This window comes from Mus pahari, chromosome 4 (assembly GCF_900095145.1).
Source record: "Mus pahari chromosome 4, PAHARI_EIJ_v1.1, whole genome shotgun sequence".
NCBI classification, from domain to species: domain Eukaryota; kingdom Metazoa; phylum Chordata; class Mammalia; order Rodentia; family Muridae; genus Mus; species Mus pahari.
In genome coordinates, this window is record NC_034593.1 from 99,563,179 (window position 1) to 99,584,118 (window position 20,940).

Consider the following 20,940-nt stretch of genomic DNA (forward strand, 5'->3'; position numbering starts at 1 on the left):
AAGGAAGAAAGGAAGAAAGGAAGAAAGGAAGAAAAGATGTGGGTGATCTTTAATGAGGAATGTGGCGTTTAGCAAGTGGTTGCTAAATGTTTGATATTGGTAAGTTTTAAGCTTCTAGCAAACAGACAGAGCTTTGACAGTTCTCATATTCACAGCACGGAATTCAGTCACCAGACCCTAAGGATAAATCACTGTAGAAATTTGTAAGAGAAGAAAACATCAGGACATAAAATATCACTGCAGTGTAAATCTCCAAAGCATGGGAGGCTTATACTGCCCACACTCAAGTTTGCCAAACACACAGGCATGCCGCAGTAACCTCACACTAGTCTACGTGAGTACAGGTGACATGTGGTCACCAGGAAAGCCACAAACAGGAGCACAGACACGGGCAGCACAACTATTTTGATCAAGTATGGAATTCATAGAGCCAGGTCTAGAGGGAGAAAAGTTTCCATTCATTCTTCAAATACATATTCCACACCTTTTAGGCAGAAAATAGTGAGTTAAGCAGTTCCATGCAAGCTCTGGAAGAAAGCAGTGGAGAAGGGGGCAGGGGGGCAGAGTGTGTCCACTCACGTATGTGTGGAGGAGGATGTGCATGCACGTATGTGTGGAGGTGATGGTCTTAAGGTCACACACACACATCACCCTTGCATTTTGAGATAGGCTCTCTCCCTAGCCCAGAGCCCCTTACATTGTACTTTTTTGTGTGTGAGTTCTGGAGACTGAAGCATGATCCTTATGCTTGTATCAGGCACTTTAAAGATTGGACTACTCTCCTAAAGGCAAAAGGCTGGATCTTTAACCATTCATAAAGATTATAAACACTCATTTCACAAGCCAACACATTCACCCCCCAGGATGTAAACACCTAGGCATCCGATTCCTTTTCACTTGCAGTTCCATTCCGTTTTTGCCACCCAGCTCAGCAGCAGTCTTCTGCTTCTGACCCTGCTGGGCCACACCTTGCTATGGCTATCAGGCATTCTTTACCTTGACATTAGCTTCTGAGTTACCCTAGCAAGACTCAATACTGTTCAGTAAATACATAGTGTAAATAAAGCCAATAGCCCTCACAGAGGAGGAAAACACCCACATTACCTTTTCTTTCCTAATAAAGAGGAAAACCATTGATGTTCACAGAAATGATTGTTCATGCCAAAGAAAAGTATTTGAAAGCAATGCTAGGAAGAATACGCAAAGTAATTGTTAAGTATTTATGATGCTTCGGATTAGCTTGTAGGATAGACAACTTGGAGAGGACTTCTAAGTGCTTCTGGCTTTAGTGCTTCAAACTACTTAAGCTTTTATACTTAATGGTTATACCATGATAGAGCCTGCTTTCTTAATACATCAGCTCTGGAAGCCCAATTTATATACTGCACCTGATTTTAAAGGGTGTTATTCCCCCCCCCCACATGACTTGCTGAATACTATCAATCCTCAGCACCGTCCCTCAAGAACTTTGCCTCAGATCTGTATTACATTACACTTGCTCGACTGTGTATATATCCATACAAGAGCGTGGGTTCGGTGAGGAATGGTGGCTGCCTCTGAGGGTTTTCAGTTATTCTCACGAGCTAGGCTGAAGCACATAAATAACCTTCCCCAGGGAGATTCCCACCGGGGCATTTTCATCATCCAGACTCCAAGTACCTGAGGGAACTCACCGGAACAAAACGCCCTGGAGGTCTTATTTGAGTATCAATTTCTTAGTGGATTTTTTTTCCTAAAATGCTCATTTATTAACTGCCAAAGACTCTGATGCTTGAATCAGCCCAGCAGAGAGTTAAAAAGCCATCTCTTACATTTGAAGAATGGCTAATTTATAAGATAAACTCAGAGGAGGAAGGCTGCTTATTATTCTGTTCCAAGACACACTGACACAAAGAAAAAGAAATGCCAGCTAAAAGGACCGAATGTGCCCCCTTGTAATCCCCTCAACAATGTTATTAGTCATAGTGTTAATGACATTATTCAAAACTACGCAGTGCTGTTGTAATTGAGTCGTTTGGAAAGCAGGGCACTGTCTCAAGATGGTGCTCAGTAAGTATTTGTCAGTCACAGAGAAAACCCAAAGATACTTCAGCAAAGCTGACTTCCATTTGACTTTTAAATGTTCTTTGCCTCACTGTTTGGTCAGAAGGAAATTTTAACTGGAAGAGATGATTTTTAGCTTAAGATTCTAAATCATTGTTCTTAGAAGAGGTACTAAACTTGACAGAACAAGGTCTTACCTCCCCATAATTCCCTCTTTTCATTAATGTCAGTTTTTTTTCAATGTATTGAAAAGACAGCTCGTGTCCTACATTCTCGAGTCACTAATATATATTCATGAGGTAAACACAATCGGGACGGTTATCTGCAGTGCTCTCTGCCTTGTTTTGTTCTTGTCATAGATTAGCATCATTTTTGACCTAAAGATGAGGATATATCTCTCTAACAAAGTCTGAGAGTCAACAATCCTTCTTTGTGCAGTACAGTTATATATAAGCCTATCTCTATTATCTCTTTTTATTTAAATAACAATGCATAGAAAAAACTTTCCGTGCAGTGTATCACTTTGGTATTGCAGTCAGTTGTTTAGGGTGTTCATTATATACTCATTGGATTTACTGAAGTGTTTCATGTCTGCCAGTTAGCAACATGCTGTTGTTGTTTAATATACAACTTCTGAGTATATAATGTTAATTATTCATATGGTGGAACAAAGTGTGAAATAAAAACATAGAGGTCACAAACAAGCAAACAGATAAATACATGCCTAAAGAATACATATTGGTTGAGACTGGATTTATTGACCCCAATTAAAATGTATTTGGGACTGATTATATTATTTGGCATCCCAAATCACAGTCTCTATAGAATTTTGGATTGACTTAGTACTTGGAGGTTCAAATTTTCAACAGATTATTTTTGACAAAGCTGTTGTAACTAAATTTTCTTAGCCTCACCATTTTTGACTAAACATCTTTGCCTACGTTTTGTGTTACTTGGCCTGCTTTTCATGTCTTTGAATTGGGCATGTTTATATTTGATGTTGAAATTGTCATAATCCCTTCACTACTGANTCTATGTACTTTAATTTCTTTAGTATTGAAAATAATGAAACATTGTATATATCTAATATTATTGTGGACAAGTGGTATTTGAGCGATGTAAGTGTTATTCCTTAAAATCTAAATAATGTTAAAAGCTGAGATTTAGCTCAGTGGTAGAATTGTTTCCTGCCATGCTCAAGGTTCTATATTCAGCCCTAATACTAAAAATTTAATAATAATAGTGGCAACAATAATAATATATGCTAAACACCATGTCATGGTAACTTAACTTTCTTCTATAATGTGCTATTACTGAAAAAATATAATTTTATTTATTTCAAAGAATTTTTTCAGATGTCCACTAGGAGAAAGCAGCAAACACTTCTGTTTTGGGAGGCAATCCTCCAGACTCAGAATCGTAGGTTCCCTTTACAAAGTGAATAGGTTGTCTGTATCCTGCAGAAATCCAGCTCCCAATTAAAGACCAATAGTGAATAACTCTAATTACAGTATACTAGAGCCATTAATAACAATAGAGTGGTAGTAAATGCATGCTGAATGTAAAATGTGAATTGCTTATTTCTATGACCACAAAACATTATTATTCCTATTTCCCAAATTCTGAAATCACCATAATAAATGAATAAATAAGCCTGGGAATACAGCTTTGTGGTAAGGCCCTGGGTTCAATCATCAGCCAGTGAGGGAGAGCAGAGAAGAGGGGAAGTGAGGAGAGGGGGGGAGAGGAGAGGCGAGGAGGGGAGGAGGGGAAAAGAGGAGGGGAGGAGAGGAGAGGGGAGGAGAAGTTCCCTCCACCAGCCATGACTATCTAAAATAACCTTTCATTTTTTTCAGAAATTATGACTATTATTTGATAGCATAATTTTGACTACGCTATCAAAGCTCAGCCCAAGTGTGGTGACTCAGAAAATACCCATCAGACACTAGGATAATATGGTGCTCCCACAGTTAAACACTGTTTTCTGTTTCAAAAAGTCAGCGTTTTCTGTTTGTTTTTCTGTTTAAGGTAACTTGGATTTGCTTTTCTCCAAATTTGGAACAGTAGACTGTGCAGAAGCCCAGTTTGAAAGGAAATGGCAGTTGATGGTATTTCTCACACTGGCATACTTTGTGTAATATTCTGTGGCTTTTCAATGGCATTTAGAGTATAAGTAGAAATTCCCAAGCCAGCTCTACTAAAAACAAAACAATTGCTTGCGCCACCATTGTGAGACCATCAAGATGCAACCCTGTTAGAGCTGCAGATGCCATGTGTTTGATTAAGTATGTGATTCTCAAAAGCAAGGTTTGAATATGAGAGAAATGTCCAAAAAAGTCAGAAAAATGTACTCTAAAATTGTACGCTACCATACACATAATTCGAGAGCACATCTTCCTCTGAGTACAGTGCTGTAAGGGATGATCCTATCTTAGCTTTCCATGGCTAACCAAGGGGCTTGTTCATTCACTTGGTTACTCAGCATACATTTTCTTATGTGTGTTTCAGGTAAAGACAAATGGTGGCAGAGAGGCCTGGGGTATAGGTGCTATCCCAAAGCTACTGCCATGCAGTTAATGGTGGTCAATAAACAAACAGACATTCACTTGATTAAAGAGGAACAAATGTTAGAATTGGGAAAAAAAAAAAACATAGCAGAGCAAGCAGGATTGAAAATAGCAAGGGTGGATTAGGGGTATTCTTCTTAGGTGCTAAAGCAAAGTTTCATTAAAATGGTAGAAAATCAGCAGAGAATTGAGGAAAATTCGTGTGGGTTGTTTAGATCTGGGAAGAAAAATTTCAGATAGAAGAGCAAGCATAAGATATGTAATAAAAGTCTTCTCCATAAATGAGGGTTATAAGATTTGTAAACTAAGCAAATAGGACAATAGAAAAACACAAAGTCAGGGTATGTTCTGATTGGTTTTTGATCGATGACACAAAAGACAGTCACCTAGGATTGAGAATTGATTCCAACTGAGAAAATGCTTCCCTCAGACTGCTCTGTGGGAAAATTTGTAGATCACTCTCTTGGTTACTACTTGAAGTGGGAGGGCCCAGACAATGTTGGACGCTACTATCTCTGGGGGAGTAGTCCTGAGTTGTACTAGAAAGCAGACTGAGAAAGCCATACCCACAAACCAGTAGGCAGTCTTCTTTCTTAGCCTCTATTTCAATTCCTACCTCCAGGTTCCTGCCTTGAGTTCTAGCCTTCAGTACCTTGTTTGATGAATTATAAGATATAAAATGAAATAATTCCTTTCCTACCCAAGTTTCTTTTGGGCATGGAGTTTTTCACAGCAGTAGAAATCTAGCTGAGTAGAAAACTCCCTAAATAATCTGATTCTCATATCAGTGATACTAAATGTAGGAAAGTATCTTAACAAAGGAACAGTACAGTATGACTCGGTTTGATTGTTTTGTTTGTTTGTTTTATTTGATATTTTATTAATTTACATTTCAAATGTTATCCCCTTTCCCAATTTCTCCTCTGAAAACCTCCTATCCTGTCCCTTTACCCCTGCTTCTATGAGGGTACTCTCCCACCCTCATTGATGCCAGATAAGGCAATCCTCTGCTACACCTGCAGCTGGAGTCATGGGTCCCTCCATGTGTACTCTTTGGTTGGTGGTTTAGTCCCTGAGAGCTGTTGAGGGAGGGTCTAGTTGGTTGCTACTGTTGTTCTTTCTAGGGAGTTGCAAACCCCATCAGCTCCTTCAGTCCTTTCCCTAACTCCTCCAATGGGGACCCTATGCTCAGTCAAATGGTTGGCTGTGTATCCGCATCTGTATTTGTCAGGGTCTGGTAAAGCTTCTTAGGAGACAGCTGTATCAGTCTCCTGTCAGCAAGCACTTCATCACATCAGCAATAGTGTCTGGGTTTGGTAACTGTATACAGGATGGATCCCCAGGTGGGGCAGCCTCTGGATGGCCTGTCCTTCAGTCTCTGCTCTACACTTTGTCCCTGTATTTCCTGTAGACATGAGCAATTCTGGGTTAAAAATTTGGAGATGTGTGGGTGGTCCCATCCTCCAACCAGGGGCCTTGCCCAAACTCAGTCTCTACAGGTTCTTTTTCCCCTTTGCTGGGCATTTCAGTTAATCTCATCCCCATTGGGGCCTGGGAGTTTCTTGCTTTCCTGGCATCTAGAACTTTCTTGTGGCTACCCGCAGTTCCCCATCTCCCATTGCTACATACCTCTGTTCAAATTCCTGACCTTCTATAAATCATCCCTGTCTCCTCTCATACCTGATCCTGCTCTCCTTTTCCCCCTCCCCTCCTCTCTTCCTCCCAAGTCTCTCCCACCCTCTACCTCCTGTGAGTATTTTGTTCCCCCTTCTAAGAAGGACTGAGGCATCCACACTTTGGTGTTTCTTCTTCTTGAATTTCATATGGTCTGTGAATTGTATTATGGGTATTCTCAGCTTTTAGCCTAATATACATTTATCAGTAAGTACATACCATGTGTGTTCTCTTGTGACTGGAGTATCGCTGAGGATGATATTTTTTGGTTCTATCCATTGCCTGCAAATTTCATGAAGTCATTGTTTTTAATAGCTGAGTAGTACTCCATTGTTGGTGTCTCCTACCCCCACTAACCACTCCCCCTCCACAGGAATACCAGAGTGCTACCCAGTGTCCCAGAATACAGCATCCTCAGACCACCCACTGTCAACGCCAACTCGTCACCTGGACCAATCGTCACCACCCTCTCATTGGACCCACCTTCTGGACACAGCTCGCTGAGGACCGGACCGCGCAACATTGAGAAATGCAACATTGAGAGAGACACACAGAGAGACAATGGGACATGCGGGAGAGGGTTGGGTTCTCCCGTGTCCAATTAATAAATAATGTTTCTTCCTTGTAGCTCATCCCTATTTTAGGTTGTTTAGCTTTTCAGTACGAACCCAGTCCAAGGTGTTTTCTGCCCACGCAGACACGGCGCCTGTGGCATGACGCAGAAATACACACTCCATTGTGTAAATGTACCACATTTTCTGTATCTATTCCTCTGTTGAGGGACATCTGGGTTCTTTTCAGCTTCTGGCTATTATAAATAAGGCTGCTATGTAAGAGTTGTTCTGAACCTATTCATGGTCTATAGGAAACATGAGTAGAAATGAAAACTAACCCATTCTGAACATAACCAAAAGGGAGATTATAATAACTTAGATGTGTGGATTGATAATATGTGGAATGATATGAAGAAGAAATGCCAAGCCACTATTTTGTATGTAATAATAATGTAGGTGGCGACTGAAACTCAATAGCAGAGTACCTGTCTAGCACAAAGGCTTGGATAACACACACACACACACACACACACACACACAGAGAGAGAGAGAGAGAGAGAGAGAGAGAGAGAGAGAGACTCCAAGAATTTTTTTCCCAAGCAGCAAACAGAAAAGGATGAAATTGACATGTAAGTGTCAGTCAATGAAGTGATTTGGGGTAGAATGTAGGAATACGTTTGCTTTTTAGGTAAGTTCATCTTGAAATACTTAATAAATAGTAAACAAAATGAGGTAGGCAGCGACTCACTCTAGAGTTCAGAGGTAAGAAATCAGAATCATCAACCAAGTCTTCACTTTGAAAGCTAGGAGACTAGCTGGCTAGATATACAGGTAGTAAAGAGAAAGCAGGCTGCTTAAGAGTCTCAGGAATCTAGTGATGTCATCAACAGCAAAAAAAATGGGCTACTGGAAAGAATCAAGGCAGGAGGTTTCAAAAACACAAGGGCCGAATATTCCAACAGTGAAAGAGAAAAAGACATGGTACAGTGTGTCAGCCCAAAAGATGAATCTCAGTTCTTACCACTGCCTTTGGTGCTGCGAAGAGCAGGTGTGGTTCTGGCAAGAGTCATCTTCTTCAAGGTTTGAGGGGAAAGCGTAGTTACATTGGTCAGAGAACGGTTTGAGCTTTACCTAGTAGAAAATGCAGGTGTGGGCAATTCCGTCAGGATTCTATTATGATGATTAGAGAAATGGGGTGCTGGTGAGGAGACGTGACATGAAGGACTGTTTCGAATCTCCTCATTTTGTAGGGCTACTTATCTTTTACCTTTTGCTTAAGTGATATATTTGAGAAGGGAAATGATAGTATGAGCTTCAATAATGAAGCTCACTTTGGTGAGGGATGGTATTCAGTCCAAGGAAATCAAACAAACAAACAAACAAACAAACCAACAAACCAACAAACCAACAAACCAACAAACCAACCAACCAGGAGGCTGATCCTAGAAAGAGGACAGAAGGACCAATCGTGGGAGCTGCATGCTGGAAGACTCCAGGTGATGCAGGAAGGGGAAACAGGGTCTTCTGACTGAAAGAAGCATGCAATGCAATATGGAGATAGACAACGCAAGGCCCAGAAAGGCCTTAGAAGGGAAAAGGGGGCTAAGGGTTGACACACATGCAATGGACAGGGAAGGAGAGTCAGTCAGCACCCCATGCTATCTGTGACATCTACCCAAATACCTCAGGTCATGACAGTGAATGACTGTAGGGAAAGAGAGTCGCTGGAGGGTTTGTGGCTGGAGAAAAGTGCCAGGAAGGGAGAAGTGCAGTGAGCATTGAACAACTTATGTAGGTTTGAAAGACATTGGGAAGTCAGAGATGACAGTGGTGAAATGAAAGTGATGAGTAAATATGAGACTAAGGAACCACCTACAGTTGCTAACAGCTTCTGGTGTGTGTGTTGTAGATTTATGTTGCCTGTGTGAAGCCTTTACTCATTCTTGAGCTCTCTGCAAATCTTATTCATTTATTCTCCTATTTTACATTTATCTATGTATGGTTTGTGTGGTGGTGGTGTTGGGATATGGTTATGCATGTTCACATGTGGAGGCCTAAAGTTGGTGTCAGAATTTTTCTCAATGGCTCACTCATTTTATTCTTTCAGGCATCATGTCTCAAGGAACCCCCAAGCTCTCTAATATGGGTAGAGTCTGGCTAGCCATCTCGCACAGAATACCCGATTTGAACACTCATATCTGATCTGTTCCCTCTCCCTGAGTGGCCCCCTGGTACTCTCAGAGCCGGCAGCCCAAACTTACCTCTCTCTTCCTATAGTAATGAGCAAATTTGTTGAAAGTATTCTGACCACCAGGTGATGTGTTTATGATGTTTAAAATGTATCATCTTACGAATCTCCTCAAGAGTCCCATAAGTAGTGCCTTACCTTTTTTTTTTTTTTTTAAAAAAAAGGAATAATTATAGTTTCATTGTAGAGATTTTATATGTCTCTGCACTGTTGGTAATGCAACTGAGGGGCAGTTTCTGAACTTTGTTTTCCATACATTGTACTGTCATGTGCTGTAATCTAGTGATATTGTAATTTCTAATGGTAAAATCAATACCCTTTTAACTCCTTAATCCTTTGATGCCTTAAATACAGGAGGAAAACAATTAACGTTAACATGAGGTGAAAGAAAATTATAGATGAGACCCATAATTTAAAACTTGAGGTAAACTAGTGGTTTTCACTAGACATGCTTGCAGAAGGGAGAGAGACCGAAGAGACCCCATAGACTAAAATGTCAACATAATACAAATAGTGGAACAGCCCTTTAGAGATGGCAGGCAGCCCACTTACCATTCCCTTTTGATTTTATTTTGTGACTTTTCTCATCATCTTATGAATAAGAAACTAGGTCAGAAGGCTAAATGACTTCATCAATGTCATCCACTTGGAACGCTGACTCTAAAATAAGGAGAAAATGGGACCTGTAGCTTGCTCTCCTGGTATCACTGTTAAAGAGATTCTTTCTTGCCTTCCCCATTTGTGCTCACACGTGTGGGAAGTTTCTTTAGTGGTTTAGAGAAAGAAAATGAATGAGGCAGGTGGCTCCAGGTCTCATAAAAGAAGGAAGGCAAGGAATGGAAATGCTCGGGAATAGGAACTGCATGTGATTAGAACTGAGAAGACAGTGCCGAGGGAGCTTGGGGTCAGAACGATTAATTTTAAATAAGGAGAGAGCAGAGAAATTAAAGGGATTTCAATATTTAAATTTAAATTATGTTTCCTAAGTATGTCAATCACTTCAAGATATTAAATTAAGTAGATATAGCCAATCAGAACACCAGTACAGTGTCCTTGCCATGGCTCTCTCTGGTCTGCTTAGTTCCTTATATTTCCTAAACAACCCTTTTCTTGTAACAAAAATAATACTTCAAGTTTATATTAGCATGTTTTGAACCCATAATTCTTAGTCCTAATATTTAAAATTTAGTGACTATGTAATTTACAGTAAGTAAACATGTGGTTTCAAAACTTAGTAAAAAAAAAAAAAGAATTCATTGCTTTTCAGAAATCTCAATGTAACATTGATCTTGTCTAGGCTTTGTGAACTTGGATGGTAAATTTCCAGTACCTGATAATTATCCTATTAATCATAGTTGGCTGTTATTTGATTTCCTTTTGGCTAGTTCTTTCACCACCACCTTAAATCAACATTGCATCCCAGAACTAACAGAATCAAAGATTAAGTAGTGCCACTGTTGAATTTCACTAGTGGAAATTCCTTCTAGTTTAGGAGGGATAAATTTATTAAACCATATGCCAAAGTCTCTGAATTTTCTTCCTTATTCCAACATACTTTTATTAAAGTTTTTTTTTCTGTTTCCTTCCATTCTTTAATTCTTGAGGGAAATCAAGGATTCATTTTCCCAAGAAAGCCTACTGAGTTAGAATACTAGAGCAATGAGAAAAACCAGACCAGCCCTTCAGTCAACAGCCATTCACTTACACATTGGCTTCCTCAGCAGGTACTTGTTGGTGTCTGCCACAAGAGGTACTAGAAGATAGAGTTGTGACTAAAGACACAGACAAGAGGGTCCACATCAGGGTGGAGGACAGAACAGGCAAAATTCCTTACTCTACCCAAGTCCAGGGAAGCATCCTGTCTGTATATTTTATCAAAAGAGTTCTTTTTTACTGGAGACATAAGCTCTGCGTCTATGTCCTAGAGGCAAGAATGCTTAATGAAACTCAGGGTGGGGACATGATCAAGAAGACGGGGCTCAGCTTTTGCCTTAATCCTTGACAATCATAGGTGAAGTCCAACATCCAGTCCAAACAGAAAAGCAAAGAGAAAAGAAAGTAATGCAATGGTATATTAACCTAATATCAGTACGTAAAGTATTGATATCAGTTCAAGATCTTTAAAAAAACGCATTCTTTGTTTTAAATTGCCAAGGAGATATAAAGAAGAATTCTTCTCAGAGACATAGGATTATATAAAAGCCATTTAAAAGGCACTTACAAAAATCAAAGAAAAATCCATATATAGGCTTTTAACTTCATAGGGAAGGATGGGAAACATTGATTGTCGTAAGGTTGCAGAGGATTTGACTCTGTGGCTAAATGGCTTAATCCTCTAGAAGTTTGGAGTTGCCGTTTTAGTGAAGCTATCTCTATAATGAATGGGCCCTTCAGACTCCACAAGAGGAAAAAAAAAATGGCAGGAGTGTGTCAACCTCCGATAAATTGTGTGGGAGGTAGGAGATCAATAAAATATCTCCCTCACTGTCACCATAAGGAGTGACCAACTTCAGAAATGTGCAACAGGGTGAAAAGCTGTGGGGGTGGATGAGAAAGTGTTTATAAACTCTGAAAAAGGATAGTGTATGTGTGTGTGTGTGTGTGTGTGTGTGTGTGTGCTTGCACACACGCATGCATCTCTACAGGCAGAAAGGAAAGATAGGAACATAAATATGTTCAAGTAAATTCTAAGAAAGCTCAAGATAATCTTTTGATACCTACCGACAGCTGTCAATTACAAGGTAGCCCAGTATTTATAATTCTTATAGATGTGGCAGTGAATTGTGATATTTCTGTCCCTTCAATAAATTATATGTATTTTAACATTTTATTTAAGAATACTTTATCAGTGTTAATCAAAATACATTTGGGTTATGATTTGTGGTCTTATTTTATATTTGTAAAATAAAATAAAACAAAATCTAAATCCAAATACCAAATTCTTGACTATCAAAATAAAAGAATAAATGTTCAAATTGTGGGTTGTTTTTTTTTCCCCATAAAATTAGTCAAGGCAAGTGCCTTAAGCATAACTTTCAAATACATCTCTCCCACAGGGAGCATTGTGGATTGCCTCAGGTTATACGGCTTGTAAAGAGACAAGAAATGCTAAGTGGGAAGTTACACCGTACAAGACTTGGAAGGAAATTTTTTTTAACTTGCCTTGTTAAGGCTAATTACCATGGATGAAAGGAGCTGGATAACTTAGAGTATTCATTAGCTCTTTCCCTCCACTAAGCAGCTGTCCCCAAAGTGCTAATATCTTTCCTGTTACATTCTTAAAATGCTTCATATTCACTATTCATGATTCACACTTCTAAAAGACCAACTTCCTGATTAATGTCTAAATGGAAAGCGTACAAAATGTATCCTGAAAATTAGCACAGGCCTTAGGATTTCAGTTTGCCTAGCTTACGATTTTAGAAGGCATGTAAGGCAGGAAGAAAGGAAGGGGCAGAGGCAAAGAAAGGGAGCGGGGAGGGGAGGGACGGGAGGAAGGGATGGGCAGACCTAGAATTGTAATTAGCTTCCACTCCACCTCCATTTCCATTCACCCAATCTTTCCCCAAAGAGTTTTGACAATGTGGTCACATGTTCTGAGTGAGCACATGGGAATTTGCCAGGTTTGACAGCCTTTGGCGTTCTATGCACTCCCATTTCCCTTCATGATAAAGACAATAAGGAAGGAGTCTATGGCTCGTCCTACCTTTCAGCAATGTTTCTGACTCAGTGACCCATGCACGTACAAGGGGCCAACACCGCAGCATTTTATGGTACAAAATGAGCTCCTTCTGTTGCTTCTAGACCCCTCGAGTTTCTCCCTTTAGTTCTTAATACAGCCGCGTTTATAATGATAAAATAGTTTAAGTTGTGCATCAGAAAACAAAACCAAACAATGTTGACCACCCACACATAGCAACCGAGAGACCACAAATGGCCCTCCCTGGAATCCTCCCTTTCCTGCAGTTTGCATTTGGTCGGTGAATGAAAGGAGTAATTTTCATTTGTCTTTGTTCAACGGAAGGAAAGTACCAGGAAGTACGCATGCCCTCCTCCCAATTCAACAAGACGGGTTGACCACAATTGTAGGCTTCAGGTATTTATTTTCTCCATTACTAGCAACTACTTTTGGAAACTTACTGTCACCATTGTTTGGCCAGACTGGTTTCTACTTTGATCTAGCACCCACGTGCCACCGAGCCTTCACTGGCATTGTTAGGAGACAGTTTCCTGGGTCCAGCCACATCAGGAGTCAGTTCCACCTCGCTGGGAGTATCAGAACTCAGAGCATCTTCCCAGGCCCAAGATCCCAGCTCCTGTCCTGCTACTTCAGATGTTTCCTATTTGTCTGGTAACTGGTAAGGGGTGTAAAGACGGAGTGGGATGTTGTTATCCTGTTCTCTTAACCGAGGCTCATACATCAAAACTGCTTTCTATCTTCGCTTAACTGACTTCGTGCAGCTTGCCCGTGCCTTTGTTCCTTTATCACTCGAGGACAGAGTCCACAGGGCACCTGACTGAAAAAGCCAGTTGAAAGACCCTGAAACCAGGTGACCTGGGTAAGTCCAGGTCACCAATGTTAACTTCCTTGTGTCAGAATATGATTGGTCAACGCAACAGCCCACCCTGATCCCCCTTGTTGTGTGTTTGCATCCTATAAAAATGTTGTGGGACCTCCCTTCAGGGACACAGTTCGGTCCCCAGACTGACCATCTCCCTGAGTGTTCAGAAAAGAAAGCTTTCGTTTTTTAAGCTTCCATCTCCGAAGTGAGTTTTCCTCAGCTTCCGTTCTGAACCCAACAGCATAAACTAGCAAATACAATCTCAACCCCATAGTTAGGCATTCAAAGCCCACACGGAGACTATTGTATTTTCTTTACAGTAACCAGTATCTCTCGTTTAGTGAAATTACCCGTGTCTAGCCTTCCCCACACACACCTTATTCTTTTGCAGTCTTTAAAGCACCCGCTTCGGTGCCTTCTCCTCTCTGAGATGTTCTCATCTCTGACCATGATGCTTCTTTCTGGCCTTCCAGGGGACTTCCTGTCTCCCTGTCTACTTTCACGTGCTATGAGCATTCTGGAAACATCCAGATTTCACTTCTCCTGCTAATTGTATTACAACATGGCTTTTGAAAATAGATTTATTAATCTTTTATGCAAACCTTTAGTTTGGAATAAATCAAACCATGTTATAATTTTTAACCTCAAAAAACTATGTAAATAGCACTCAGATACCCTGACTGCCACGCACATGCTCCACCTTATATTCCTGTTTGGTGACATTTTTAGTGTATACCTCAGTTCTTTTCCATACAATTAAATGCCTTGATGAAATTTCTTTGGAGTTCATCAGCAGGCTATTTAAAACCTTGTGCTTATCTTACAATGTTGAATGTTGAATTATAAGCGATACATTGCTATCCATTAGTTATTAAATGACTCGGATAGCTGGTAACAAATCTGATACCTAAAAACAATTTCAGATAAAAATATTTTATGAATTTTAATATTTATTTTTATTTCTATAGAAAGGAATTTTAACTGCCAGCATTTTCTGCCTGGTATATGCACGTCTTGCTATCTCTCTGGCTCCTGAGAACTGTATGATCACTCTAATAAAACCTTACATGTATACATAACATTTATCACAAGTCTGATTAAATAATCACTTAATATCTGCCTGATGTCTTTATTCTCTGCAAAGTTGTCAATTTCATGGCAGCAGAGATTTCGTCTCTGTTGCTCATTTTCATATTTTCATGGATCAAGTGTCTGTCACATGGCAGGAATTTAGCAAATATTTGTTGGATTAATGAATTTAAGGATTCATAACTTATAAATCAATTTAAAATAACTAAGATCACTTTTTCCACCTCTTTGACTTCTGACCCATCATAACTATCTTTGGATATAATTACCTGAGCTCTAAATCACTGAAGATTTCTCAGAATAGTCCCTTGGTTTGCCTTAGCTCATTAATTAGGCATTGTATTACTACTTGAAATCTTCTTTCTCTACGAAAAGGACTATCTTTGAATTAGTGTCTTCCATCTGTCAGGCCTGTCAACAAAGAAATCAAAAATGCATACAGGAAAACAGAAAAAATAACCCACTTTGTGTGTGTGTGTGTGTGTGTGTGTGTGTGTGTGGTGTGGTGTGGTAAGGGTCTGTGGAACACCAAAGAATGATACTCCAGACTCAAATAGGATACAAAAGCAAAGAACGTTTTGTGCTGCAGAAATCCAGCATACAGGGGTCAACCATTCATCAAAATGGTGACCCTGGGGTGAGCTCACAGGCTCAATTTAAAGCTGATTAGGGGAATTCTCTGAGTGAGTAGGTGACCTTTATCCTGATTTGTTACCTCTATTTCTAGGAATATAGGTGTTTCTGAGATTGGCTAGGATTCTGTGGGGTTTCCAGAATAGATGCTGACTATTTTGGGCTCAGGCCAGATGGTGGGGCAGCTTCCGATTGGCTGCCTGTGGGCTGTGGTTTTCTCAGGAACTGCTCTGCTCACTTCTGGAAAACAGAAATGTAGACCTAATCTCCTAGACTGGCACTTTACAACCTGGCATGGAGTCAGCCTTGCTCAAAATCCTCTCAGTGTGTGTGTTTGTGTGTGTGTGTGTGTGTGTGTGTGTGTGTGTGTGTGTGTAGTGTAGTGTAGTAGAGTGTATGATATATGTGTTTATCTATGCAAAAGGAAATAACTGATTCATTGTCAAACTATCAATATCACGATAATTATAACTCTTCACAATGGTGGTGGAGCTGTTCCTGGTCCAGAATTCATAGGCAGTAGTGTCAACCCAAGGACTAATGCCTCAAAATGGTTGGAAGTAGTATGTTCTGGAGAAAGAAAAAAACGTCTTGCAGTGACTGCCATGAAAGACCCTGGTCAAAAGTCATAGGGCAACTCTGCCAGGCATTGTGACTCCAGCAGCATTTGTTACTGCCTCATTCCTGATGATACAACCAAAGTTCCTGCTGCCTTAGCCATTGCTCCTGTCATAGCTGGTATTGGATGGAAGACAGTCCTTTTTCCTGCTGAAGAAGGCAGGTAATCATCTCATTGAGTCTCTGAGATAGAGATGACAAGAAGATACAGAGAAGCCTAAGAAAATACCCAGCAAAACCAGACTCAGCCTCTTTATTAGCAGAAATCACTTGTCAGGGCCAGTTCATATAGGCTGTCTGAAAAGCTGAGAAAACCAAGGAGCCAACTGGTTTTTATGTGATGTGGTCATAGGGTCCAAATGAGTGTTTTCACTTTTCAATCATTGTTTACTATACCAGAGGCAGAGCAACATGCTAATCTCCAGTGTACGTCTCCTTGTTCATCCCAGAACCCTTTTATACATAAGCTATAATTTGCATTCTAAAGGAGAGAACGGAATGCCTGCACAGTCATTGTTCTGTGGTGTGCCTTTCACCTAGCTCCGTATTTATAGAGAGTTTTTGACCTAAACAGCAAATTTCCATTATTCTGGAATTTGAACCAACAGGATGATATCAAAATGACAGAATACTATATTATATTTATCATTCAAGATTTAAAGAAAACTATAAATATATTGAAGCTCAGTTGGAGATGAAAATAGATATCTAATAAAAAAATTCTGTAGCTTAGACCTAATGTATATTTCTCATAGTGTAGAGAGGAGTACTTAATATGTGAGTGAAGTACACAGGAAGCCTTGATTTTTTTTTTTATTTTGAGGAAAAGAACATATAATGGTAGCAAAACAAGAATACAAAGTATAAATTATCCATGGCAAACAGAATAATATTTTTGGGAAGAAAAGCAAAGAGTCTAGCTTGAGGGAATCATAGTAGAAATGAGTTCCAATAGGTTTAATATATTTGAACGTTATCCAAAACAAGTTCAGAGCTGAACTAAGTAACTTCTCAGTTATTTTGTGCGTATGATTCTGGTTGTTAGATGAGTTATTAACTCTAACCTAGCTACATTTGATTACTTCCATAGCCTACTTCTTACTGTCAATGATACTTTCAGAGACCCTGGCTGTTACTTAGAATACTGATTTTTTTTTCCGGAACATGTTTCCTAGACAGTATATGAGTCAGGGAAACAGATGAGAAGGATGTAAAGATGTTAGCTTCAGACCATTTTAAAGTTTTAGATGCATAAAAAATGTACCAAGAAAATAACATGGAAAAAAAGAGAAAGAAGAAAATTGGAACACTGAAATTAATATAATAATATTGATCCACACAATAGGAAACAGCCATGATTAATTTTTGGATGAATCTGTTGGCACTGGTCCTCTTAGAAAAAATGATTTATAATTTTGTATTGTAGAAATGGTTTTCTATTTTTATTTATTTACTTTGTTTTATGATTTCACATAAATAACCTGAAATTTTTCTTTTATTTTCTTGTGCTTAAAAGTCTATTAAATCATAATATACTTAGCAACATGCATGTGCATGTGCACACACACACACATACACACACACACACACACACACACACACACACACACAGAAAACCAATCCACAAAACCCACTAAATTTAGGTGTAAATTTATTGATAAATAAAATAAAGTATATTTTAATTAAAATAAACAAAATTATTGAAATGTGTAGACATTGGTGCTTGCAATCTTGATAGTTTTCTGATTTCCACTCAGGCATTTCAAAGGTCCATTGTTCAAGATCAGTGTTTCCTTTAAGTACTTTTACATCTTTTAATTAGGACTTCTTTCAAGTATTATGTTACTTTGTTTTCTGTTTTCCTTGTGGACTTCACACATGAAATATGTTGAATTCCACATAATCATAATTTTCCTTCTTCCAGGAGTTAAAATAAGTAACAACAAAATGCCATATTCTCTTTAGTACAACACAAGACTGAAGTCTATTCTTCCTGAGACTGGGCTGTCACAGTGCATCCTCTAAAAGGAACCCCAAACCCCTACTTTAAAAATGGCGCCCTGGATTGTGACCACTCAGATCCTATGGAGATGGGCAACAGATTTTGTGGGCATTGGCATAATTATAAATTCAGGTGGGTTCCTGTTATTTCCATATCTCATTTTCTTTGTTTGTAAAAGAGGATAGTAGGAGTACCATAAAAGAGTAATTCCATACACAGAAAAGTACTTACCACACTAAAGTTTCCTTCAGAATGTTTGCCATGTTTATGAACCACACCTGAATGACTGTACAGGCCCCTGGAAAGGTCTAAGTTGATGCTTTAGAGATGCTGAATGGTTAAATCCTTTCAGCTCTTCCAGGGGACCTAAATTTTATTTCTAGCCTTGTTAGTAGCTCCCAATCCCTGTACCTTCGACTACAGGGGATTCAACACTCTCTTCTGGACTCTCTAGGTAACTCCACCAATGACATGCATATACACTCACGCAGAGACACATACTAAAACATAAAATATAAACATGTTTTAAAATATCTAAACTGATATTCCATTTTATGTGCCTTTTTCAAAAGAATGCATTATTCGCAGCCTGTTACGCAGAGAGGTTTTTCTCTTCTTTTCTTTTTTTCATTCAGTTTTGTCTAGTTCAAATATGACTTACTAACTCTGAGACAAACCCTGCATTATTTGAATGTAATGACATTTTTCCCCAGCAACATCATATGATTTTCCCCTCAACCTCTATTAAAGTGAAACAAGCAATTTTTAGAGCCATTAAAGTGCTTATTAAGAATAACCCTGGGCAAACATTAACTATAAGAATATAGAATCCTACAAGAGCATTCAACTTAATGAATTTCATCCTGTAAGTTCAATGGAGATGATCTTATTGGCATGAACTAAGATGCCAGTGTCTTGCTAGGGTAAGGGATTAACCCAAGAGTCTAGTTTCCATAATGTTTTAATCTCATTTGTTCAAAGAATTTAAATGAGATAAGAGGTCCTGTTATCACTGACAGTGGTCTAATAATAAAATGATGCTGAATAAAGATTTCCTGGGCCCCTCTAGTCCCAAAGCTCCTGAAACAGAGAGAAAGAATGGGAAGGGAAGTGTAGTCACTGGGGTGGGAATCTAAAACCCTATTGAAGTCACAGAGGAAAAAAAAGGCTCCGTACCTGCCTTATATCCCATCATCTAACCCATACATAGCCTTCTCCCATCCGGGTCCATGCAAAGAATCCTCCTTACACTGTGTCCAACCAGGTTGACCCATAGGGATCAAATTGGTTGTGCAAAGTCAAGCTGGTATTTGTGAATGTGTTCTCAATTGATTCCAAACAAGGTAACTAGAAAAACTGTATAGCACCACTACAAATCATTCATTTAAAGGATTAAAAAGCTTACATTCTCAGCTTTTGATTCTTTAATTGTCTTAAATTCAAAAGACTCAAGGGCTGGTGAAATAGCTGCCAGGAATGCATCAGACAACCAAGAGGACCTGAATTTGAGTTCCTAAAATCCACTTAAGAGGCTAGGGATGGTGGCTGGTGTCTCTAACCCCAGCAATGACAGTGGGTGGAGGGGGTGGGGGACATATCACTGGGTAGGTGATCGATCCTATGAGCTAAGTGTGAGCCTGAGAGCAAGCCGACACAGTGTTCTCCATGGTGTTGCTTCCAGTTCCTGCCCTGATTTCACTCAGTGATTGACTATGACCCAAAATCTTAAAGCCAATAAATCCTTCCCTCCTTCCCATAAGTTGCTTTTGGTCAGAGTGGTTTATCACAACAGCAGAAAGGAAACCAGAGAAGACAGGCATTAGAAGGCAGGTTTCCAAGTCTTCTAAGTATGTCTGCAGCACTAGCTTTAGCCAATTGTCTTTGTTTCCCAAGCTGCTTTGCTACAACACGAGGTCATAGATATGGAATTTTGCTTTGCTGTAGATGAAAGAAACCATCAACTTAAACTTCGTAGACTGTACACCAATGTAAACCTTTTCTCCTTTTGGAGTTGATCTACTCACATATTCTGTTCTGGTGATGGAAAAGTTAACTAATACAATGGATTTCAGCCATGTTCTCACAGTGATTCCATAAAACACTTTCTAGTTCTGATGTGACAAACTGTGACCTGAACTTGCTTCTAAAATACCTTTTACACCCAAGCAGCAGATATCATACGAATAGTGTTTTATTTCATTTTAGCTAATGTACAATTAAGTTCTGAGACAGATTTACCTTTCTAAATAAGCCTGGGAAATAGATGTTTAACAGGTAGCTCCAGAAGGAAAACAGAAGTCAGAAGTTCACACCAGAGAGGCAAATCTCTACCCCTTTGAGGAGCCAAGCATTTCAAAGTCAAATCTGTCATAATGGAAGCTAACTCAGAGTAGACAAACAGTTTGGACATGTTGACAGGTATAACTTGTGGCTGATTACTTCTGATAGAACATGACACTAATTAGACAGAAGCCATTCTCTTGATTAAACCCTTCATTGACGCTCCAGTTTTGTTTTTTGTTTTGTTTTTTGTTTTTTTTCAAGGAAAAGCCAGTGGGATGACATGCACAGCCCATCCAAAGGCCTCTCTGCCCAGCCTTCCTCTCTCACCTCCAGTCCCTCTCTTCTCCCTCTCTACACTTAAGGAAATACTTTAACAGGGACCTCACTGTAGGTATCTGCTGGTGGGGCTGTTCTAGCCTGTGTATTCCCTCAGACTTTCTCACCTCTTGCTCATTCTCCTCTTGAGAAAGGTCTCTAGCCTACCTTAGATACCATAGTTAGCTTTAGATATTCTTTTCTAATTTTCTTTTCTTTCTTTCTTTCTTTCTTTCTTTCTTTCTTTCTTTCTTTCTTTCTTTCTTTCTTTCTTTCTTTCTTTCTTTCTTTTTTTCTTTCTTTCTTTCTGTGTGTTTTGGATTTAGTATGATGTGTGTGTGTGTGTGTGTGT

General features: G+C 39.4%; 1 protein-coding gene across 8 annotated transcripts in view; it reads right to left on the reverse strand.

Moving 5' to 3' along the window:
• Nucleotides 1-20,940, reverse strand: part of Ntng1 (netrin G1) — a 348,447-nt gene that overhangs the window by 207,921 nt on the left and 119,586 nt on the right. The gene's annotated exons all lie outside the window — the stretch shown is intronic.